Genomic DNA, 25,546 nt, shown 5'->3' with positions numbered 1-25,546 from the left:
ATATATATGAAACTCGACGTTTGAAATAAATATAAAACATTATATTTATTTTTATAAAAGTATACAAAGTACGTTGTTTGAAATAAGTATAACTAATGATACTTATGTCGTGAAAGCATTTGAGTTTCAATGCGTTTTGAAATACATATAAATTTTCGAGTTTCGTTGATTAGTATTTCATGTGTGTGTGTCAAAATGTTATAGTTTCGTTTTATAACTCGTAAAACATTGTCAAATAAATATACTTCTATATTTATTTTATATAAAAAAAACTTGTATCTCGATAAGTGTCGTCTTTAAGATTTAAATATGTTTTGTAATCCGGGTTTTTAACGGAAAACGGACAGAGTTTCCTCTGTTTTTGGACGATCCCGATATCTAAGTGTCGATATATTTTTCAAAATTCAACCAATAACCCAAACAATATGTAATAATCTTGTCAAATGCACCAAAATGGAAATAAGGTCGCGTAACTAACTAAAAATCTGACTAACGTATATCGAACTAACTAAATTTCGCGTCGTTATAACTTTACCGGGTCTGAGTTGACTATCCTTGACTTCTGTTGACTGGTGTTGACCCGAGTTGACTCGGGTGTTGACCGAGTTGACTAATGAGCTGATCGGGTCGAGCCGTGTTGCACCGAGTCGACCCGTTTCACGAACCCGAACCACAACTGACGTGCACCCGAACTAAATTAGAACCGAATCTGAAACAAAACTCGAACTGTAGGTCCCTCGGAGGTTGAGGTTAAACCTATTCCTTGTTATGTTTAACACACTAGCAAGTGCGGAATCCAAGCTAGAGTGCAAACCGTAGTTTAGATGAAAGCAAAGATTACAAAGAGAAAGAGTAGACACGCAATATATCAAAGTTTTCTCTTGTATTTCAGTGGACACGGTTACAGCCCTTGACCAAACTGAAATGCTCTCTTACAAGACCTTGGTTCACTCACAATTGCTCTCAATATGTTTCTAAGTGTCTACTGTGAAATGAACCCCAACATGGTATATATATACCATAACAGATAACATGCACGAAGGATGATGAGTTCTGGTCGAAGGATCATCTATCGACCATAATATCCACCGAAAGATACCGAAGGATCCATACATACCTCGAAGGATGATATATCCTTCGAGGTCCATATGTGTTCATCGAAATATATCTTTCGAGGTCATCGAAGGATACAATACATCCTTCGATGACATCCTTCGAAGCATACATATTAAACACAAAGTGTTGACTGTTTGGCCAAGTCAAACCAGGAGGATGGTTGACTTGGTCAAACATACATTCCAACACATAAACAAACATAACAAAAAAACGTAAACACAACAGACGAAAGACATCGTTTTATACATTACAAAATACAGACAAAGTACAGACACAAGTGCACCAACAAACTCCCCCTTGGCTGTAGCTTTGTCTCGGTCTTCGTGTCTTAAGTCTCGGACGTCCTTTCCACTGTCAGATGATGTGATGACCATGCACTTCCTGCGTTGACCAGCAGATTGAAGCAGTACAAGGCCATCTTTTGAAACTTCATAGCTTGATCTCGATCTCGAACCAAATAGTTTATCTCATGATCCTTCAGAACAATAATATCCGATCTGGACATGTTAGTGATCCATATCAGATCTATTATTCTAAAGTTCTCCTGACTATCTCTGAATAGGATCACGGCTTCTCCAGTATCAGCATCGTAGACCCAGCAACGGAAGTTTCCAAGAAAGTCATTCTTCATCTTCAGTAAGGGTATCTTCTTCATCACTTTGGGAGGATCATATACCAAACGATAGCGAGCGGTGTTCGTTTCCGGGTCAAGTGTAAATCTGATCTGCTCGTATCTGGGAAACTGTGGCTTGTACAGAGGATCCTTCCAACCCCTTCTCCTTTCCAACCTGATTTTCTTAGCAAAGAGATCCACCATCTTTTCTTCGTCTCGATTGATAACATCTAGTTGAGCTAACACTGCAACATCATAGTACGGAAGTGAGAGAATACTGAGGAGAGTTCTGAAATACTGAAGACCAGTTTCTCTTTTCACGACCATGCAGTGAAGTTCCTTGACGAACATCCAACTAATAATGCGACCTCGAGCCCGATTCTTCTCCAGCCTCATATAGTTAACCTGGTCCAACGGAGCGAGTGGAGGAGGATTCCTAGCAAGGAAATCCGCTCGCATTCATTCACTGTCTTTTCACGGTTTTCTTGAGCTGTTGGTGAATCAGAAGAAAGATTGGCAAACTCTGCAGTCTTTTCAGCCACAAAATCATCATCAAGGGCATTCACCTCCGCATTGTCCTTTCCAAAATATACAGGACGATCAGGATCAGAAATGATGAAGATTTCTTCAATTGTAGAGAAATCAGTTTGATCCTGTTCCAACGGAGTGGCATCAATCATACTCACAGCAACTTCATCCAAATCAGTCAAGATCAGTATCTGTTCATCAGACATTTCAGAAATAAACTCTCCCTCTTCTAGCAGTTCACCCGTGACAGGATGATACTTCTGAGAACCTAAGGATTCAGGGAAATCTGCAAATGTTTCCGGTTCCAGGCTAATATGTTCAGGCCCTGTAGACATTTCCAGTGTTTCTGTCTGTTCTGATGGGCCAGTGGTAGCTGTTGGAGGAGCAGAAGGAGTGTCTTGAGGTGTACCAGATCCACCTGCAGCACCGGATGCAGTTGCACCGGAACTTGAGGCAGTTGTTTGATCTGGATTAGCTGCATCATCATCTTTATCATCCTCACGCCTTGAGGGAACTATCCCTAAGGTACTGCACCTTTCACTCCATAATGTACCAACCTTGGAATGAATCTTGTTGAGGTTTGCTTACATGGGTTTGAAGGCTTCCATTAGTCTATCATCGCGACTACTGACCTTCTCCCTCAACGCTTTCGCCTGAGTCTCCAAATTAGTACTATGCCTTTTCATAATTTCGACTTCCCTATCTCGTGCCTTGTTTGCCTCTTTTAACCTTTCAATTTCCTCGGCCTGTTCCTTGATCTTGATATTCTGGGCTTCAACGATTGAACACAGCTGGTTGTGTGCCATTACATCTTGTTTTCGCTGGACACGATATTCTTCAATTGTTCTTGTGTGTCGACCAACTATAGAACCCAATTCACTGACTTGTTCAATCAGGAATTGTATCTTGTCAGCTTCAGAAAATCCAGATAAGGTTTCTGCCAGAGTTGGCCGCGAAGGCTCAGGTCTTGAAGAACCAGACTGACCAGCCTGACCCGAAGCACCTGTAGGACCAGTAATAGTGAGAGGGGGTCGGGCATGTGTACCTGAGGTGGGAGTTGCAGGCGGCTGTTGATCAACAGTCACCGTGCGCGTCCCAGAGGACCTCTGAGGAGAAGACATTAGCTCCAGCGTCTCCTTTTCAGTCAATTGATCACCAGAGGGAGGAAACTGCTGCTCAGGAGCAGATGAAGGCTGAACAGAAACTGGAATAGAGGAATCACCAGCAGCTTTCTTTGATGAACGAACATCCTGCCTTTTTGCCTTCCTCTTCTTAAGAAAACCCGGAGAAGTAAGCGTATAATCTTCATCCTGGTCAGATTCTCCAGTACTACCCGTCTTCTTTATACGCACAAACCGGGGGTTCCCGCGTTTATCAAAGACTTTCTTCATCCCTGGAGGAGGAGGATTATCATCCTCAGACGATGAACCACCATCACCAGAACCTCCTTCCTCTTCAGAAGACGAGCTGCTTTCATCAACTCGCTTCCTCGGCTGATCTACTTTACCTTTACCCTTGTCAGTCGCAACAGTACCAGACTGACCAGCATCACCACCATCTCCACCTATACTACCACCTGTTTCAATAACCACAGCACCACCATCACCACCAGTACCAACACGAGCATCAGGATCTACAGACATTTCCTGAGCCTCTTCAGCAGCAACATTGACATCAACCTCAACACGTGTTGCAGCACTAGAACTGCCAGCTGACTTCCTTGTTGCTTTGATTCCTTGTTTAGCCCCGAGCTGCGTATCAGCCAAAGCGATTAACCTTGGCTCTTCATTATCAGAATCGCTCGCGTCTCGACGCCATTTGTTGTGCTGCGGTGCCTCGTAGTTAGGAATATCCAGATGACCAATAAGTTTCCTAATTGGGTCCGATTCCTTATAGGCGGCCATAGACTTGAATATCAGCAGAGTACGCTCATTCATTGGATTAACAGGAAGAACATCTACCTCGGCTTTAGCAAGATCAGGAATCTGATCATCTATCATCATCTGCAGAAACCTGGGATATAACCAGAACTTGGTGGATGTTTGTTGTGTTGCAGACGGAAGTGGCCTTCGAGCGTTTTCCTTCAGATTGTCGAAGATATACCGAGATATGTTGAACGGCTTGTTCAGAATCAGCGCCATAAACAATCCAGTCAAATCGATCGGTGACAGATCATACCCAGAACGCTTGTTGCTTAGGCAATGAATAAGAATATGCAGCAGGAACTTGTATCGAAGCGGCATATACTTCTTGTTGATCTGATTGGCAAGAACGTCGTCGATGTATCGCAGCCTCATCAGTAACCCCCGCTGACATTGTAGATCTATAGAAGTAGGATCTTCCGGTTGATCTCCAAGCCGTAGACGTTCTCTGATAGTGTTTTCTGTAATAACCACGGGTTTTTCAGCAACTGTTGCCCTGATCACTTCCTTATTCTCCACCGTTTCAATCACAGCTGAACTCCAAAACGCCTTGATGTGCGACTGATAGGCAACGTGCTGTGTTGTGATAGCATAATTGATGCGCGCCCTATGAAGATACTCCATGATTCCAGTAAACTCCGGACTGATACTCCCTTCCGGTTGTAAATATGCAGCCATGTTATGTCTAGATTCAGACATAGATTCAAGCTCCGATTTCACCTTCTTTGTTGGCTTTGCTCGTTCCTTTTTCGCTACCTTTGGTGCCATTTCTGTTCATCAAACATAGACACGTAATAAGAAAAGGTCAAACAGTCAACAATGGAATTCCACACTTAGAAAATTTTCAATTTCTTGAAAAATTCTAAGTGTTGAACCTTCGAAGGATACTAATTATCCATCGAAGGATTGAATATGGCACGAAGGATGGCAAACTGTTCGAAGGATGTTGATCAGCTCGAAAGATGTCACTTTTCTTGAAGGATGACAACCTTATCGAAAGATCATCTTTCGAAGGATCAAGAGTTTGAAAGATGTCTTGATCATTCGAAGGCTTGATCAATCGAAGGATGATCCTTCGAGGAATCTAACATCTTTTGAGACTCAACTCGAAGGATGTTGTACAGCACATCTATCGAGGTGATGAGTCATCATCCTTCGCTTTGATCTCCGGCATCACTGTTCAACGGTATGTTTTCCGGTGAGGTTTTAGTTTTAATTCCGGTGATTGTTTAAACTGAAATCAAGTGTGTGCTATATCAGACAAACACAACACTACAAACCATTTCATACAATCAACATTTTGACCCAAACCGGACATGAACACACACACATGTATCAGTTTAACCATAAACCCTAACCATCCCCTGTTTAACGCAAACCAAATATCCCTGTCATCAAGATTCAAACCAACATTTGACACACACAAACAGATACAAGAACACCACATAATCATCAAAACTATCACTGATTCATTAACAACATATTCAGATTTCACATTTTATCCTATTCTAGTTAATAAAATTTGAAACATAAGAACACAAGATCGTGTTTATGTTTGAATCATTGGAAGTTAAGGTGATAATGATTGTCCTACCGAAAGTGTAAACAAATCCTGATACTGTAACTTGTTAATAAAATTTTGGCAGAGTTTCGAGAAGATGAGAGGGTTTTGAGTGATGTTTTTGAAACTGATAAGTGCAAATGAAGAAGAAACCCTTTTTATACCCTGACCTCGAAAGTCCAACCGTCTCGAAAGTCCAACCGTTTCGAAAGATAAATGACCATTCGAAAGATGCAAAAGAGAATCGAAGGATCAACTTTGGGTCGAAGGATCCATATTTGGCTCGAAAGATCCAGATATTTGAAAGATCTGGATCGAAGGATACCAGATATTTGTTGTTATCCTTCGAAAGATATCTTTCGACCTTTTCCATCTTTCAAAGGATCTGATTAGCTCGAAGGATTTGGTCAAATCCTTCGTTGACCAAAACATCTTTCGACTGAGGTGATTGACTTTCGTTGACTTTCTTGACCATCTGATCTTTCGAGGGCCATTGCTTCCTCGAAGGATCAGATTTCCACCAACACTTTGGATTTTTGGGATTTTTCAATTCAAACCCTTCAAATTTTGGAGGTTTTCAGAAATGACCATTTTGAAAAGTTGTCCGTTATGAAGTTCTGCAAAGGTTAGTTTTATGAAGTATCTCGGCTTGTCAGGTATCGGATCGAGCACCAACATCAGTTAATCAAAAATAATATTAAATTGAAAATCTTTTTGGATTATGAGGTTTGATAAAATGAAAGGCAACAATTTTAATATCCTTTGAATGTTATCAAACGACATCACCGCTAATGTCGTGCTGATATGCACCAAACGACAAAACTGTTTAAAATAAAGCAGTAAATAAATATGTACAACACAACAATATTTTTGCGAGTTTCTGGCGAAGAGAATCATATCAGCTTGCGGTCTTTTGTCAAAACACATCTCCTTTTAAAATTCTTTTACAGAGGTGGATAAGTATTCTACCACAATTACCGATATTGTTATCCACTTAAAATCAACGATCAAGTGTAATCATAATACAATGAGATACGTTTAAGGTATGATTTATACTTACCGACCGGTGTTCATCCACTCACGACACATTTATCATCCGTTTTTTTTAACGTATATATATACAATGTGAACAAGTCACTTATTTGAGTTTGAAAACAAGCCCTATGTGATAGAATCACTTATTGATGAGGAACTTGATTTTCGATGCATGAGGGCACAGGAGCAAGTCCGTGAACAGGTCAGTACTTCCGTACAGCAGAGAGACGAACTTGACTCCCGGATAAATGTGATATTTAATCACTTATTTTGTATGGACATGTGATTGTTTATCACTTATTGAGATCGAATGCAGTATGAAATATGTACACGTATGTATGGTATCATGGAAGAACTTAGACTTTGTCTTTTATAGAAACAACCATGATACCCAGATGATAAACAGCATAAACCCCGAATATCTCAGAACCTCGGCAATCTATCAAACGAAATTTCGGTACCAAGACCATATGCCAATGAGCGGTTCCCACGCGGTTTTCAGTTCGTTATGTTTATATCTCCTGCATACTTTAAAATGATCGTGAGTCTACCGGTACATCATTAGCAGAGCTACTTATCATTTTCTTTTCCTTTTGATTTTTAGAAACATGTTTCAACCGACCTCTGATGTAATATCACTTTCTCTTATATTACCAAGAAACTAATTTTTGATTTTCTATTGTTTTTGTGTTTTTCTGAAGTTTCTCCCCCTTAAATGCAGAAAGTAAATAAATTAAAGACATATTTTTGTGTTTTTGTGGTTTTTCAATGTTTTTGTATTTTTCTTGAAACTTTCTCCCCCTAAAATTCAAAAATAAAATAAAGTAAAAATATTTTTGGATTTTTGGTTTTTAGAAAAATATTTACAAAAACGATTTCCTGATGTCGGTTACTCTTGCTTCACCTTAATGTCGTTTACCAAAAGTAAATAATCAAATCTTGATTTATCAAATGCTTTGGTAAAAAGGTCGGCACGTTGGTGGTCGGTATGAATATGAACCACATCGATAAGTCTCTTTTCAAAGCAATCACGTATGAAGTGATATTTAATATCGATGTGCTTCGTTTTCGAGTGCTGTACAGGATTTCTAGTGATCTGTAAGGCAGCCTCATTATCAACATAAATAGGAGTAGTTAGGAATTCAAAACCGTAGTCCCGCATCTGTTGTTGGATCCATAGAACCTGGGAGCAGCAACTAGACGCAGCAATGTATTCTGCTTCACATGTAGACGTAGCCACACATGTCTGCTTCTTGCATTGCCAAGTGACTAGGCGATTGCCTAAGAACTGACATCCTGCTGTAGTTGATTTTCCATCTTTCTTGCAGCCGCCGAAATCAGAATCACTGAAAGTTTTGAGATCGAAGTTATCATCCTTAGGGTACCATAACCCGGTGTCAGGGTAACTCTTCAGATAACGAAAAATCCTTTTGACAGCAGCATAGTGAGAGACCTTCGGATTCGCTTGGTACCTAGCGAGAAGACAAGTTGGATACATAATGTCGGGTCTTGATGCGGTGAGATACATTAAGGATCCAATCATAGCACGATAAAGTGAAGAATCCACAGCATCCCCTTCTTCATCCGGAGGTATCCCGTGATTCTGCGGAAGAGGAGTAGAAATTGGCTTCGAATCGGACATCTGGAACCGGCTCAAGATGTCCCCGACGTACTTGGTTTGGTGAATAAAAATTCCAGATTCGGACTGATTAACTTGCAAACCCAAGAAGAACGTCATTTCACCCATCGCACTCATCTCGAATCGATCTTGCATCACCTTTTCAAATTCCTTGCATAACTTATCATCGGTAGAACCAAAGATAATGTCATCGACATACACTTGTACCAACAGAAGATCTTCACCTTTTTCTTTGATGAAGAGGGTACAATCGATCAAACCCCGTCTAAACCCATTGCTCAGCAGGTAGGTAGACAGTGTTTCATACCAGGCCCGAGGTGCTTGATGAAGACCATATAACGCCTTGTTAAGAAGTAAAACCCTGTCAGGATGTAATGGATCTTCAAACCCAGGTGGTTGCTCGACATATACTTCCTCTTCGACTACTCCGTGTAGAAAAGCACTTTTAACATCCATCTGGTACACCTTGAATTTCTTGAAGGATGCGTAGGCTAGAAAGATTCTAATATCCTCCAGACGAGCAACAGGTGCATACACTTCATTGTAGTCAATACCTTCAATCTGACTGAAGCCTTGAACCACTAACCTTGCTTTGTTTCGGACAACAATCCCACGGTCGTCCTTTTTGCACTTAAACACCCAGCGAGTTCCGATCTTTTTGTAGTTGTCGAGCCTATCAACCAATTTCCATACACCCAACTTCTCGAACTGCTGAAGTTCTTCTTGCATGGCTTCCACCCAGGAATCATCTTTCAATGCCTCCTTCCAAGATCTAGGCTCTTCTTGGCTAACATAGCAGGCGAAAGACCAATCATTTTGTTGTCCCGATTCTCATATCTCAGCATACAAGCCAGCATTTTCGTTATTTCTGATTTGATTCCTTGTCCTTACACCACTGAGAACATCACCTATAATATTCTGCTGAGGATGAATGTTATGAATTCGGGTTTCAGAAACTGGAGGAACGTCAACATTTGACCTCAAGTTATTGATATTTAAATTCCCGATATCATTCTGAAGCTGGTGAGTTGTAGAAGATGATGCATTTTCTTCTTGGATAATTGGCGCAGACACTGGATCCGTTGCTTCTGAAGTACCTTGAACCGGACGCAGTGCTTCACCATCATTTGCATCAACATACTCCTCATCTTCCGATGACAAATTGTAATCGACAGCATCATTAAACACCTCATTTGAAGCGAGATTGTTGACAGAAGAAGACGCTTGTGAGTCAACAATGATTGGACGAGCTAACTGAGAGCCAGTTGCATTCTCGCTTTCAGACAACATTTGAGCAATTGCATTGTCATCATCAAATGTCGGCAGATTAAATGAGTCGAAAAGACCATCATAATAGAACATCCATGGATCTCCAGAAGGCTTCGGAGGATTAGAATATCTTTGAACTCTTACTTCACCCCATTCTTCAATTCTTTTGGTAGTCAGGTTCCATACTCGCAGATTAGGAGTAGCATACCCAAGGAAGTAACCTTCGATAGCTTTGGCACCAAACTTCCCATCAGGTTCAATCATGGTACATGGTGCACCAAAAGGTTCTATATATTCCAAGTCAGGAGTTTTCTTGTGTAGGAGTTCGAAGCACGTTTTTCCATGTCTTTTCACTGTGAGAACCCTGTTTAACGTGTAGCAAGCCGAGGCAACAGCTTCAGTCCAGAATCGAACTGGAAGCTGAGACTCAACCAACATGGTTCTTGCAGTCTCAATTAAGGTTCTGTTCTTTCTTTCAGCGACTCCGTTTTGTTGTGGCGTGTACCGAGAGCTGTATTCATGAAGGATTCCTTTTGCAGTGCAAAACTCATCCATAACCCTGTTTTTGAACTCGGTACCGTTGTCGCTTCGAATTCGCCTCACCTTTAGATTATACAGATTTTCCAACAAGGTGATCAAATTCTTCAGAATCTCTGGAGTCTCGCTCTTGTGGACCATGAAGTCAACCCATGAAAATCTTGAATAGTCATCAGTAACTACCAAGCAGAAAACTTCTCCGTGCACACTCTTGTGTTTGACTGGGCCGAAAAGGTCCATATGCAAACGCTCGAGTGGCATGTTGACAGTGTTAACCTTCTTCAATGGATGAGATTTCTTGGTCTGCTTTCCCTTTTGACATGGCACACAGACATCTTAAAGTTGAAAATTTTTCACATTAACACCTCTCACCAGATTGTTTTTGACTAGGTGATTCATTTTTCTGAGGTGAATATGACCCATTCGTCTGTGCCAAGAGATCGTCTCCTTTTCAGTGGCTTTTGAAATAAAGCAAGTAACTTGTTTTGACTGAGTTATTGCTTGGCTCATATCAAGGACATACAAATCATTAACTCTTGGTGTTGATAAGAGAATCCATTCAGCGGGAATCTTGAATCCTGGCTTCAGCACATAACAACCGGCATCATCAAAATGCACGGTGAACTTTTTGTCGCAGATCTGAGAAACACTCAGGAGATTGTGATCCAACTGTTGCACATAATTGATTTTGTCGAAACTCACAATTCCATTTGAGATCATTCCCTCGCCGGTGATATACCCTCCTTTGTCTCCGGCAAACGCAACATATCCTCCTCTTATACTTCGCACATCAAAAAGAAGACGATAGTCGCCCGTCATGTGCCTGGAAGCCCCACTATCAACAATCCAAAGACTATTAATAGTTCCTCCTGGAGCCGCCTGCACATGCAACTAACATATCAGTTTGAGAGGGGGACCCAAGCCTTTGTGGACTTGGGTCGTCCTTGATCATCAAGGAAAGTGATTTCAATCACTTGATGATTAGGAAATAGAACCTCTGGTGCTCCCCCTGACTTAGTTACCTGTTTTTGTTTCCAAGCTTGTTGTCCTTTACCAGTATTTGGATTAATTGTTTTTGTATTTACTGGTTTTACATTTGTAGGTTTAGCTTGTACAGGTTTTTCATCCTTGACCTCTGATTTTAAGGCCTTCTCAATTACCTTTTTGTTCTTTTGTTTTACCTTCTTTTCCCTTTCTTTCAAGACACGTGGGTCTTGTTTCGGGGAAATCGGTTGTTTTTGGTAATTGGTTTCTTGGGGAGCACTTGTTTTTCCCTTCAATTTTTGCAAGTATGGGCAGTATCTTACAATGTGCCCAACTGTTCCACATTCAAAACACATTCTCCGCTCTACAAACCTCGGAGAAACGTGTTGATGACCAGACAAAGAACCAGATACTGAACTTTGTGATCTAGATATGCTTGGACCTAAGTCACATCCATTGGTGTGTTGGGTATAATTGTTCTCATCATTTCTCTTTAAAATTCTAACTTGTTTTATAAAATCAATGTTAGATTTATTTTGAAATGTTTCAAGTTTGTCCGTACCCTTTGATCCAACAAAGTTCAATTTCTGTTCTCTTTTCTTGACAGGAGCTCTTTTGTTTTGCACCCTTTGAACCTTAGGTTGCTCAACCTTAGATTGTGGAATTTTAGGTTGTGCAGCCTTAGGTTGAGTAGCCTTACACTGTTCAACTTTAGGTTGTTGAACCTTTGGTTGTTCAGTCTTAGGCTGCTGAACTTTTGGTGCTTGAACATTCTTATTTTGAGCCTTCTTTCCCTGCACCTGGCCCTTACCCTTTCCTGAATTGACTTGTTGTTTTCGCTCAACTGGTAGTTTTTGGTTTCCGTATTGTTTTCTAATTTGTTCACACGGAATTGGATCACATTGAGTGACTGTTACTTTTCCACCTTTGTTCCCCAAAAACTTATCAGTACATCCTTCAAAAATTTGCTCAATTAAATCTTGATTTACATTTTTAATTGGAAAATCTTTGTCAGAGTAGATTTTGCTATCTCCTTTGAGCGTATACAACAAGTTATTCCCTTCAGAGCTAACTACAAGGGATTTCATCGCCTTTGACATTTCAGTCTTACTAGGTTTCACTGGTGGATCACACAGAATGTGATTCTCGATAGGAATATCTGTTGTAACCGAGTCAGACTGTCGTTTCACAATTTCTTCAGATTCATCGTCCGAAGAATCAGCATCCTCAATAATGGGAGGACTCTGTTCCTTAACACACGATGTATCTGTCACGTTCTCAGATTCTGATTGACCTAAGGATGATGTACCAGTTGTGAACCCGAGGCCTGCTGCAAAGTCATCTAGACCGAGTGGCACAGTAGGTTCAAAACGGGGCATATCCTCGTCATTAGGCAACTTGGAATAATTGTGATTCATCGGGGGAGGGCATGATTTGTAACCAATACATTTTGCATCCCCCTTTTTCCTTTGAACATCAATAATGTGATCCAAAACATAGCGGGAATTGGAATAGCTTTCCAATTTCTGCTTGATTGTTTCACATTCGCATCGAGCTGTAGCTAACTCTACCATTTGTTTTTCAATTGTGTCAATCAAGTTATTATTAGCATGTTGTTTTCTCAAAACAGCCTTTTGAAGTTCAGAAACATCATGTTTTAATGACGCAGTTGTTGCTTTAAACTCTTTTTCATTTCTTGTTAAAAACAAGTTAGCCTCAGTTGCTTTAGACAGATCAACAATCAATTCTTGATTGTGTTTGTGTGTGATTTCAAACAGACTTTCCTTTTCTGCATATTCTAGACATTTAGCACATTCAACAGCAGCAGAAATAGAGTCAGGTTTAGAATCACATACCTGAGAGGTTTGTCCTTCAACATGAGCCATAAAGGCTGTATGAAAAGAAAAAGATCCATCTTCAGAGAAAAATTGAGAAAGCTTCTCGGAAGTTCCAGCAGCTTTCTGGCAAAGAATAGATCTTCTCTTGCATAATGCTTCAGCATCAACCAATAACTCATCAACCTCCAAGTCTAAAGCCTCACTTGATAAATCACCAGCATCAAGTGATTCCCCATCCAAACTTCCACTATAACCCGAGCTATCTTCATCTTCTGAAGATTCACCAGCAGACACGGGTTCTACAACCTTTTCAACATTCTCAACCACCTTAGCATAACATGCTGTTCCACCATTTCCTCCTTCACCAAGCTGAAGATTCCAGTTGCAAATCTCATCAGCTTGAACAACTAATCCTCTGTGGGGATTAGAGTTTGTGGATCCAGATGTATTTCCTCCCACGGGAACTATTTGTCTGTCAGAATTTTTCTGTTGTTGCTGAGGCTATCTTTGATTCCTGAAAGGATTCTGATTGCCTTGTTTGGGTGGCTTCTGACATTCCCGCTTGAAATGACCCTTTTCACCACAGTTGAAGCAGGTGACAGCATTCTTATCAAAACCATACTTGGTGTTGTTGTTGCTTTCCAAGTTGGTTCTCCCCGTTCTCTCCATAAACTCTTTAGCTCTACGGATAGCACTAGCAAGAGCCCATTTTATATCCATCATCTCAAACTCTTCTTTATCAACTTGCTGGTAATCTTCGTTGGTTAGATTGATATTTCCAATTTGACCTGCAACCAACCCACAGTAAGCACTAACCAAGGTGTTCAACATCTCCATATGCTCCTTGGCTATCTCGACACTGACTTTTGAAAAGTTTGAAGTGTCCAATCTGACAGTGTTCGGATTGGAAGTAGCTTGAAAGCTTGAAGAACTTCCATAAAATCCATGCTGTTGTGGTTGTTGCTGTTGAGCTCTGTTTGGATCCAAGAAAGGCGGTGGTGTGAATTGTTGAGCTGTCTGTTGTTGTTGTTGTTGAGAAGAAGAATCTGGTCTTGAATACATCATCGTGTATGCTGAAGGATCAAACTGATTCGTTGTGGAAGGTCCGGTGTTAGAGATGAAAGCTGTTTGAAGCTTAGCATGCTGAGAGGCTGGCTTTTCTCCACTAATGCCACCTGCAATCCCAAAATACATCTCTGGATTCTGAGGAGTTATTGTTCTTTTTGCCTTTAGCTTTTCTTCTACATCTTTGTTCTCCAATTTCTGAATTAGCTCATAAACGGTGATTGTGTCCAGAACACCGTTTTCTTTGAGAATCTCAAGATAACCGCTCCATTTTGCTGGTAAGCCATCAGCAAATCTCTTCACCATTTCTTGTGGAGTGGCAGTGACTCTGAAGGCAAACATTTCACTCAACAGATGATGGAATCTTGTAGATAATTCTGCCAAACCCTCGTTCTCCATACAAGTGAAACCTTCAAACTCTTTCTTCAGCAACTCTTGCTTGATCTTCCTTGATTGAGCGTTTCCTTCACACCGTAACGTGAGCATATCCCACAAGCTTTTAGTAGTCGTGCAATAAACAAACTAGTGGTATATGTGTCTGTGAAGAGCTTGCGTGAGAATCATGAATGCTTTCTTTTCCAACTCAAACTTCTTCTTATCATCATCAGACATTGTGCTGTAAGTTTCTGGATTTGATCCTGCAACTTCCAACTCATTTTCAAATGGAGTGAAGAAACACATCCATAGATCTTGACCTTGCCCCTGAACATAAGTTCTCAGCCTTTCTTTCCACCATCCCCAATCATTGATGTGATTTAGTTTTGGCGGCTTTGTGCTTGTACCAGTTTCACTGTCGTTTTGCATCATGGCTTGAATGCTGCTGCTTTGATTTGTGACCAATGCCCATTGATTTGCAGTTATCATTGCAGCTTGAGGTGGGGCAATAGCCTGCATCCATGCAGTTTTGTTGAACTTTGGCGCAGATTGCGTGGCTGATGATTGCGTAGATGATGACTGTGGAGTCAAAGTTGTTGTAGTCCACGCAGATGGATCCCATTGACCGTTTGTTCCCATTTTATATTTAATATATTAGGTGAAAATTGATTTTAAAAATTTTTTTCACAAACTATGTTAAAACTTTGAAGGATAACAAACTGCCGAAGGATCAAGGATTGAAAGACCTGAAATATCACAAATTGTTAAGCTTAAACAGATAAGACTCGAAAGATCCTCGAAGGATGACACTTGTTCGAAGGATCAACAGTGTTCGAAGGATCACTGTTGAGTTTCGAACAATAACCTCGAAAGATTCTCCTACACGAAGGATCCTTATCTTTCGAAGGAAAACAGTAACTCGAATGATGTATCTTTCGAAAAGATTCCTTGACTCGAAAGACAACTCACTGACTTCAAAAGATGTTCGAAGGATGGTTATCTGTCGAATCTCCTTGATCGAAAGATGATCTTTCGAGTTCGAAAGGTATCTTTCGACGAGTCTGACACACTGACAAAAGGTTGACAGATTGTGAAAAGGTGATGTGGTTGGTGAACCAACTTTCGGCAGAAGGGATGTTCTGCACCAACTTTTCACCAACTTCAGATTTGACTTTGAAAAGTTGCCCAAAAAAGGAAGCTTCTTATCCACAGCCAAGCACCGGAGTTTAGCCGGAAGTTTGGCCGGAATTTAGCAAACCTTTTTCAAACAAGATTTTAAGTTACCCAAACCTTCCCGTAACACACCCGGTTAGTTTAGAACACGTTTTTATGGTCAGAAAGGCAAGAAACACACTAAAAACGGGTGCTAAACCAAATGAGTTTTTGTCCAAACACTTCCAAAGTCTTGTACAAACCCGGTTTTAACAAGGAAAAGAGCCACGGCTCTGATACCACTTGTAGGTCCCTCGGAGGTTGAGGTTAAACCTATTCCTTGTTATGTTTAACACACTAGCAAGTGCGGAATCCAAGCTAGAGTGCAAACCGTAGTTTAGATGAAAGCAAAGATTACAAAGAGAAAGAGTAGACACGCAATATATCAAAGTTTTCTCTTGTATTTCAGTGGACACGGTTACAGCCCTTGACCAAACTGAAATGCTCTCTTACAAGACCTTGGTTCACTCACAATTGCTCTCAATATCTTTCTAAGTGTCTACTGTGAAATGAACCCCAACATGGTATATATATACCATAACAGATAACATGCACGAAGGATGATGAGTTCTGGTCGAAGGATCATCTATCGACCATAATATCCACCGAAAGATACCGAAGGATCCATACATACCTCGAAGGATGATATATCCTTCGAGGTCCATATGTGTTCATCGAAATATATCTTTCGAGGTCATCGAAGGATACAATACATCCTTCGATGACATCCTTCGAAGCGTACATATTAAACACAAAGTGTTGACTGTTTGGCCAAGTCAAACCAGGAGGATGGTTGACTTGGTCAAACATACATTCCAACACATAAACAAACATAACAAAAAAACGTAAACACAACAGACGAAAGACATCGTTTTATACATTACAAAATACAGACAAAGTACAGACACAAGTGCACCAACAAACTCCCCCTTGGCTGTAGCTTTGTCTCGGTCTTCGTGTCTTAAGTCTCGGACGTCCTTTCCACTGTCAGATGATGTGATGACCATGCACTTCCTGCGTTGACCAGCAGATTGAAGCAGCACAAGGCCATCTTTTGAAACTTCATAGCTTGATCTCGATCTCGAACCAAATAGTTTATCTCATGATCCTTCAGAACAATAATATCCGATCTGGACATGTTAGTGATCCATATCAGATCTATTATTCTAAAGTTCTCCTGACTATCTCTGAATAGGATCACGGCTTCTCCAGTATCAGCATCGTAGACCCAGCAACGGAAGTTTCCAAGAAAGTCATTCTTCATCTTCAGTAAGGGTATCTTCTTCATCACTTTGGGAGGATCATATACCAAACGATAGCGAGCGGTGTTCGTTTCCGGGTCAAGTGTAAATCTGATCTGCTCGTATATGGGAAACTGTGGCTTGTACAGAGGATCCTTCCAACCCCTTCTCCTTTCCAACCTGATTTTCTTAGCAAAGAGATCCACCATCTTTTCTTCGTCTCGATTGATAACATCTAGTTGAGCTAACACTGCAACATCATAGTACGGAAGTGAGAGAATACTGAGGAGAGTTCTGAAATACTGAAGACCAGTTTCTCTTTTCACGACCATGCAGTGAAGTTCCTTGACGAACATCCAACTAATAATGCGACCTCGAGCCCGATTCTTCTCCAGCCTCATATAGTTAACCTGGTCCAACGGAGCGAGTGGAGGAGGATTCCTAGCAAGGAAATCCGCTCGCATTCATTCACTGTCTTTTCACGGTTTTCTTGAGCTGTTGGTGAATCAGAAGAAAGATTGGCAAACTCTGCAGTCTTTTCAGCCACAAAATCATCATCAAGGGCATTCACCTCCGCATTGTCCTTTCCAAAATATACAGGACGATCAGGATCAGAAATGATGAAGATTTCTTCAATTGTAGAGAAATCAGTTTGATCCTGTTCCAACGGAGTGGCATCAATCATACTCACAGCAACTTCATCCAAATCAGTCAAGATCAGTATCTGTTCATCAGACATTTCAGAAATAAACTCTCCCTCTTCTAGCAGTTCACCCGTGACAGGATGATACTTCTGAGAACCTAAGGATTCAGGGAAATCTGCAAATGTTTCCGGTTCCAGGCTAATATGTTCAGGCCCTGTAGACATTTCCAGTGTTTCTGTCTGTTCTGATGGGCCAGTGGTAGCTGTTGGAGGAGCAGAAGGAGTGTCTTGAGGTGTACCAGATCCACCTGCAGCACCGGATGCAGTTGCACCGGAACTTGAGGCAGTTGTTTGATCTGGATTAGCTGCATCATCATCTTTATCATCCTCACGCCTTGAGGGAACTATCCCTAAGGTACTGCACCTTTCACTCCATAATGTACCAACCTTGGAATGAATCTTGTTGAGGTTTGCTTACATGGGTTTGAAGGCTTCCATTAGTCTATCATCGCGACTACTGACCTTCTCCCTCAACGCTTTCGCCTGAGTCTCCAAATTAGTACTATGCCTTTTCATAATTTCGACTTCCCTATCTCGTGCCTTGTTTGCCTCTTTTAACCTTTCAATTTCCTCGGCCTGTTCCTTGATCTTGATATTCTGGGCTTCAACGATTGAACACAGCTGGTTGTGTGCCATTACATCTTGTTTTCGCTGGACACGATATTCTTCAATTGTTCTTGTGTGTCGACCAACTATAGAACCCAATTCACTGACTTGTTCAATCAGGAATTGTATCTTGTCAGCTTCAGAAAATCCAGATAAGGTTTCTGCCAGAGTTGGCCGCGAAGGCTCAGGTCTTGAAGAACCAGACTGACCAGCCTGACCCGAAGCACATGTAGGACCAGTAATAGTGAGAGGGGGTCGGGCATGTGTACCTGAGGTGGGAGTTGCAGGCGGCTGTTGATCAACAGTCACCGTGCGCGTCCCAGAGGACCTCTGAGGAGAAGACATTAGCTCCAGCGTCTCCTTTTCAGTCAATTGATCACCAGAGGGAGGAAACTGCTGCTCAGGAGCAGATGAAGGCTGAACAGAAACTGGAATAGAGGAATCACCAGCAGCTTTCTTTGATGAACGAACATCCTGCCTTTTTGCCTTCCTCTTCTTAAGAAAACCCGGAGAAGTAAGCGTATAATCTTCATCCTGGTCAGATTCTCCAGTACTACCCGTCTTCTTTATACGCACAAACCGGGGGTTCCCGCGTTTATCAAAGACTTTCTTCATCCCTGGAGGAGGAGGATTATCATCCTCAGACGATGAACCACCATCACCAGAACCTCCTTCCTCTTCAGAAGACGAGCTGCTTTCATCAACTCGCTTCCTCGGCTGATCTACTTTACCTTTACCCTTGTCAGTCGCAACAGTACCAGACTGACCAGCATCACCACCATCTCCACCTATACTACCACCTGTTTCAATAACCACAGCACCACCATCACCACCAGTACCAACACGAGCATCAGGATCTACAGACATTTCCTGAGCCTCTTCAGCAGCAACATTGACATCAACCTCAACACGTGTTGCAGCACTAGAACTGCCAGCTGACTTCCTTGTTGCTTTGATTCCTTGTTTAGCCCCGAGCTGCGTATCAGCCAAAGCGATTAACCTTGGCTCTTCATTATCAGAATCGCTCGCGTCTCGACGCCATTTGTTGTGCTGCGGTGCCTCGTAGTTAGGAATATCCAGATGACCAATAAGTTTCCTAATTGGGTCCGATTCCTTATAGGCGGCCATAGACTTGAATATCAGCAGAGTACGCTCATTCATTGGATTAACAGGAAGAACATCTACCTCGGCTTTAGCAAGATCAGGAATCTGATCATCTATCATCATCTGCAGAAACCTGGGATATAACCAGAACTTGGTGGATGTTCGTTGTGTTGCAGACGGAAGTGGCCTTCGAGCGTTTTCCTTCAGATTGTCGAAGATATACCGAGATATGTTGAACGGCTTGTTCAGAATCAGCGCCATAAACAATCCAGTCAAATCGATCGGTGACAGATCATACCCAGAACGCTTGTTGCTTAGGCAATGAATAAGAATATGCAGCAGGAACTTGTATCGAAGCGGCATATACTTCTTGTTGATCTGATTGGCAAGAACGTCGTCGATGTATCGCAGCCTCATCAGTAACCCCCGCTGACATTGTAGATCTATAGAAGTAGGATCTTCCGGTTGATCTCCAAGCCGTAGACGTTCTCTGATAGTGTTTTCTGTAATAACCACGGGTTTTTCAGCAACTGTTGCCCTGATCACTTCCTTATTCTCCACCGTTTCAATCACAGCTGAACTCCAAAACGCCTTGATGTGCGACTGATAGGCAACGTGCTGTGTTGTGATAGCATAATTGATGCGCGCCCTATGAAGATACTCCATGATTCCAGTAAACTCCGGACTGATACTCCCTTCCGGTTGTAAATATGCAGCCATGTTATGTCTAGATTCAGACATAGATTCAAGCTCCGATTTCACCTTCTTTGTTGGCTTTGCTCGTTCCTTTTTCGCTACCTTTGGTGCCATTTCTGTTCATCAAACATAGACACGTAATAAGAAAAGGTCAAACAGTCAACAATGGAATTCCACACTTAGAAAATTTTCAATTTCTTGAAAAATTCTAAGTGTTGAACCTTCGAAGGATACTAATTATCCATCGAAGGATTGAATATGGCACGAAGGATGGCAAACTGTTCGAAGGATGTTGATCAGCTCGAAAGATGTCACTTTTCTTGAAGGATGACAACCTTATCGAAAGATCATCTTTCGAAGGATCAAGAGTTTGAAAGATGTCTTGATCATTCGAAGGCTTGATCAATCGAAGGATGATCCTTCGAGGAATCTAACATCTTTCGAGACTCAACTCGAAGGATGTTGTACAGCACATCTATCGAGGTGATGAGTCATCATCCTTCGCTTTGATCTCCGGCATCACTGTTCAACGGTATGTTTTCCGGTGAGGTTTTAGTTTTAATTCCGGTGATTGTTTAAACTGAAATCAAGTGTGTGCTATATCAGACAAACACAACACTACAAACCATTTCATACAATCAACATTTTGACCCAAACCGGACATGAACACACACACATGTATCAGTTTAACCATAAACCCTAACCATCCCCTGTTTAACGCAAACCAAATATCCCTGTCATCAAGATTCAAACCAACATTTGACACACACAAACAGATACAAGAACACCACATAATCATCAAAACTATCACTGATTCATTAACAACATATTCAGATTTCACATTTTATCCTATTCTAGTTAATAAAATTTGAAACATAAGAACACAAGATCGTGTTTATGTTTGAATCATTGGAAGTTAAGGTGATAATGATTGTCCTACCGAAAGTGTAAACAAATCCTGATACTGTAACTTGTTAATAAAATTTTGGCAGAGTTTCGAGAAGATGAGAGGGTTTTGAGTGATGTTTTTGAAACTGATAAGTGCAAATGAAGAAGAAACCCTTTTTATACCCTGACCTCAAAAGTCCAACCGTCTCGAAAGTCCAACCGTTTCGAAAGATAAATGACCATTCGAAAGATGCAAAAGAGAATCGAAGGATCAACTTTGGGTCGAAGGATCCATATTTGGCTCGAAAGATCCAGATATTTGAAAGATCTGGATCGAAGGATACCAGATATTTGTTGTTATCCTTCGAAAGATATCTTTCGACCTTTTCCATCTTTCAAAGGATCTGATTAGCTCGAAGGATTTGGTCAAATCCTTCGTTGACCAAAACATCTTTCGACTGAGGTGATTGACTTTCGTTGACTTTCTTGACCATCTGATCTTTCGAGGGCCATTGCTTCCTCGAAGGATCAGATTTCCACCAACACTTTGGATTTTTGGGATTTTTCAATTCAAACCCTTCAAATTTTGGAGGTTTTCAGAAATGACCATTTTGAAAAGTTGTCCGTTATGAAGTTCTGCAAAGGTTAGTTTTATGAAGTATCTCGGCTTGTCAGGTATCGGATCGAGCACCAACATCAGTTAATCAAAAATAATATTAAATTGAAAATCTTTTTGGATTATGAGGTTTGATAAAATGAAAGGCAACAATTTTAATATCCTTTGAATGTTATCAAACGACATCACCGCTAATGTCGTGCTGATATGCACCAAACGACAAAACTGTTTAAAATAAAGCAGTAAATAAATATGTACAACACAACAATATTTTTGCGAGTTTCTGGCGAAGAGAATCATATCAGCTTGCGGTCTTTTGTCAAAACACATCTCCTTTTAAAATTCTTTTACAGAGGTGGATAAGTATTCTACCACAATTACCGATATTGTTATCCACTTAAAATCAACGATCAAGTGTAATCATAATACAATGAGATACGTTTAAGGTATGATTTATACTTACCGACCGGTGTTCATCCACTCACGACACATTTATCATCCGTTTTTTTTAACGTATATATATACAATGTGAACAAGTCACTTATTTGAGTTTGAAAACAAGCCCTATGTGATAGAATCACTTATTGATGAGGAACTTGATTTTCGATGCATGAGGGCACAGGAGCAAGTCCGTGAACAGGTCAGTACTTCCGTACAGCAGAGAGACGAACTTGACTCCCGGATAAATGTGATATTTAATCACTTATTTTGTATGGACATGTGATTGTTTATCACTTATTGAGATCGAATGCAGTATGAAATATGTACACGTATGTATGGTATCATGGAAGAACTTAGACTTTGTCTTTTATAGAAACAACCATGATACCCAGATGATAAACAGCATAAACCCCGAATATCTCAGAACCTCGGCAATCTATCAAACGAAATTTCGGTACCAAGACCATATGCCAATGAGCGGTTCCCACGCGGTTTTCAGTTCGTTATGTTTATATCTCCTGCATACTTTAAAATGATCGTGAGTCTACCGGTACATCATTAGCAGAGCTACTTATCATTTTCTTTTCCTTTTGATTTTTAGAAACATGTTTCAACCGACCTCTGATGTAATATCACTTTCTCTTATATTACCAAGAAACTCATTTTTGATTTTCTATTGTTTTTGTGTTTTTCTGAAGTTTCTCCCCCTTAAATGCAGAAAGTAAATAAATTAAAGACATATTTTTGTGTTTTTGTGGTTTTTCAATGTTTTTGTATTTTTCTTGAAACTTTCTCCCCCTAAAATTCAAAAATAAAATAAAGTAAAAATATTTTTGGATTTTTGGTTTTTAGAAAAATATTTACAAAAACGATTTCCTGATGTCGGTTACTCTTGCTTCACCTTAATGTCGTTTACCAAAAGTAAATAATCAAATCTTGATCTATCAAATGCTTTGGTAAAAAGGTCGGCACGTTGGTGGTCGGTATGAATATGAACCACATCGATAAGTCTCTTTTCAAAGCAATCACGTATGAAGTGATATTTAATATCGATGTGCTTCGTTTTCGAGTGCTGTACAGGATTTCTAGTGATCTGTAAGGCAGCCTCATTATCAACATAAATAGGAGTAGTTAGGAATTCAAAACCGTAGTCCCGCATCTGTTGTTGGATCCATAGAACCTGGGAGCAGCAACTAGACGCAGCAATGTATTCTGCTTCACATGTAGACGTAGCCACACATGTCTGCTTCTTGCATTGCCAAGTGACTAGGCGATTGCCTAAGAACTGACATCCTGCTGTAGTTGATTTTCCATCTTTCTTGCAGCCGCCGAAATCAGAATCACTGAAAGCTTTGAGATCGAAGTTATCATCCTTAGGGTACCATAACCCGGTGTCAGGGTAACTCTTCAGATAACGAAAAATCCTTTTGACAGCAGCATAGTGAGAGACCTTCGGATTCGCTTGGTACCTAGCGAGAAGACAAGTTGGATACATAATGTCGGGTCTTGATGCGGTGAGATACATTAAGGATCCAATCATAGCACGATAAAGTGAAGAATCCACAGCATCCCCTTCTTCATCCGGAGTAATCCCGTGATTCTGCGGAAGAGGAGTAGAAATTGGCTTCGAATCGGACATCTGGAACCGGCTCAAGATGTCCCCGACGTACTTGGTTTGGTGAATAAAAATTCCAGATTCGGACTGATTAACTTGCAAACCCAAGAAGAACGTCATTTCACCCATCGCACTCATCTCGAATCGATCTTGCATCACCTTTTCAAATTCCTTGCATAACTTATCATCGGTAGAACCAAAGATAATGTCATCGACATACACTTGTACCAACAGAAGATCTTCACCTTTTTCTTTGATGAAGAGGGTACAATCGATCAAACCCCGTCTAAACCCATTGCTCAGCAGGTAGGTAGACAGTGTTTCATACCAGGCCCGAGGTGCTTGATGAAGACCATATAACGCCTTGTTAAGAAGTAAAACCCTGTCAGGATGTAATGGATCTTCAAACCCCGGTGGTTGCTCGACATATACTTCCTCTTCGACTACTCCGTGTAGAAAAGCACTTTTAACATCCATCTGGTACACCTTGAATTTCTTGAAGGATGCGTAGGCTAGAAAGATTCTAATAGCCTCCAGACGAGCAACAGGTGCATACACTTCATTGTAGTCAATACCTTCAATCTGACTGAAGCCTTGAACCACTAACCTTGCTTTGTTTCGGACAACAATCCCACGGTCGTCCTTTTTGCACTTAAACACCCAGCGAGTTCCGATCTTTTTGTAGTTGTCGAGCCTATCAACCAATTTCCATACACCCAACTTCTCGAACTGCTGAAGTTCTTCTTGCATGGCTTCCACCCAGGAATCATCTTTCAATGCCTCCTTCCAAGATCTAGGCTCTTCTTGGCTAACATAGCAGGCGAAAGACCAATCATTTTGTTGTCCCGATTCTCGTATCTCAGCATACAAGCCAGCATTTTCGTTATTTCTGATTTGATTCCTTGTCCTTACACCACTGAGAACATCACCTATAATATTCTGCTGAGGATGAATGTTATGAATTCGGGTTTCAGAAACTGGAGGAACGTCAACATTTGACCTCAAGTTATTGATATTTAAATTCCCGATATCATTCTGAAATCCGTACCATTCTGTCCCGAATCTTCTCAAATCCGAACCGAACCGTGAATCTGCAGCCTTCTAACTTGGACCCAAAATCCGAAAGACCCGAATTAAACAAAAACCCAGCTAGATCTAACCAAACATACCCGAATCTGTAACATCTTCACTTGAACCCGTACCGAAGCTGAACGAACCGAGCTTCAACAACACCATCTTTCATCGACATCATCCTTGCGACATCAGCACCAAAGAAACGACATCACCATAACACAAGGGGCGCCGGAAATCATGTCGGAACAGTCATATCTACCGCCACTCATGGCGGCGCCGCTGCTAGATTCACGAAGAAGAAAAGGGGGGGTGTATTGTCGTTGGCTGATGGAGGCACCACCACCGCCGCCGCAGATGGCGGTGCCGTCGCCAAGATACCCTCACCGGAGCCCCGTGGTTGTCGCCTGAATTCATGCTGCTTCGCCGGTCATGAAGGGATAGATGAGAGAGTGTTATGGTTGTGTGTGTGGTGATATGTCTGTATATGAGAGATGGGAGGGGATAAAAGAAAGTGTGCAACTGATGATTTTAGTTTTTGGATAGGGTTTTCTAATTGAAGAGAGGAGATGGTGTGCTGTGTTATGATCTGAGATTTCAATTGAGAGGGTAAGGTATCACCACACTTATATACCTCGGGTTTTTGTTAGTGGGCTTCGGGCTTGGGCCCAATCCCGGTGTTTAGGTGGCCCGTAATTCCTACGAGACTCGTTATAAAAATCGTTTATCGAAAATTATCGTTTAAAGCTCAAAAGTTTTCTCACAAATCCACATACGCGCACCGTAAGGTTAGATAGGCATTCCTAGGCATTCCCATAGCCTAATTACGTTAATTCGTGCCTTAACACTACTTATTATCGCCATAAACGTT

At 41.1% G+C, this 25,546-nt stretch overlaps 1 long non-coding RNA gene across 1 annotated transcript; it reads right to left on the bottom strand.

Annotated features, from left to right (window-relative positions):
* Positions 1-424: 424 nt before the first annotated feature.
* LOC110940289 lies at positions 425-25,122 on the bottom strand. Its single transcript, XR_002592970.2, has 2 exons — positions 24,653-25,122; positions 425-709 (listed from the first exon to the last, which is right to left on the bottom strand). It is a non-coding gene; the product is annotated as an uncharacterized LOC110940289 (long non-coding RNA).
* Between the last annotated feature and the right edge of the window lie 424 nt (positions 25,123-25,546).

This window comes from Helianthus annuus, chromosome 5, assembly GCF_002127325.2.
Source record: "Helianthus annuus cultivar XRQ/B chromosome 5, HanXRQr2.0-SUNRISE, whole genome shotgun sequence".
NCBI lineage: Eukaryota > Viridiplantae > Streptophyta > Magnoliopsida > Asterales > Asteraceae > Helianthus > Helianthus annuus.
The sequence above is the reverse complement of the archived record's forward strand: the minus strand, read 5'-3'. Positions and strand labels throughout refer to the sequence as shown.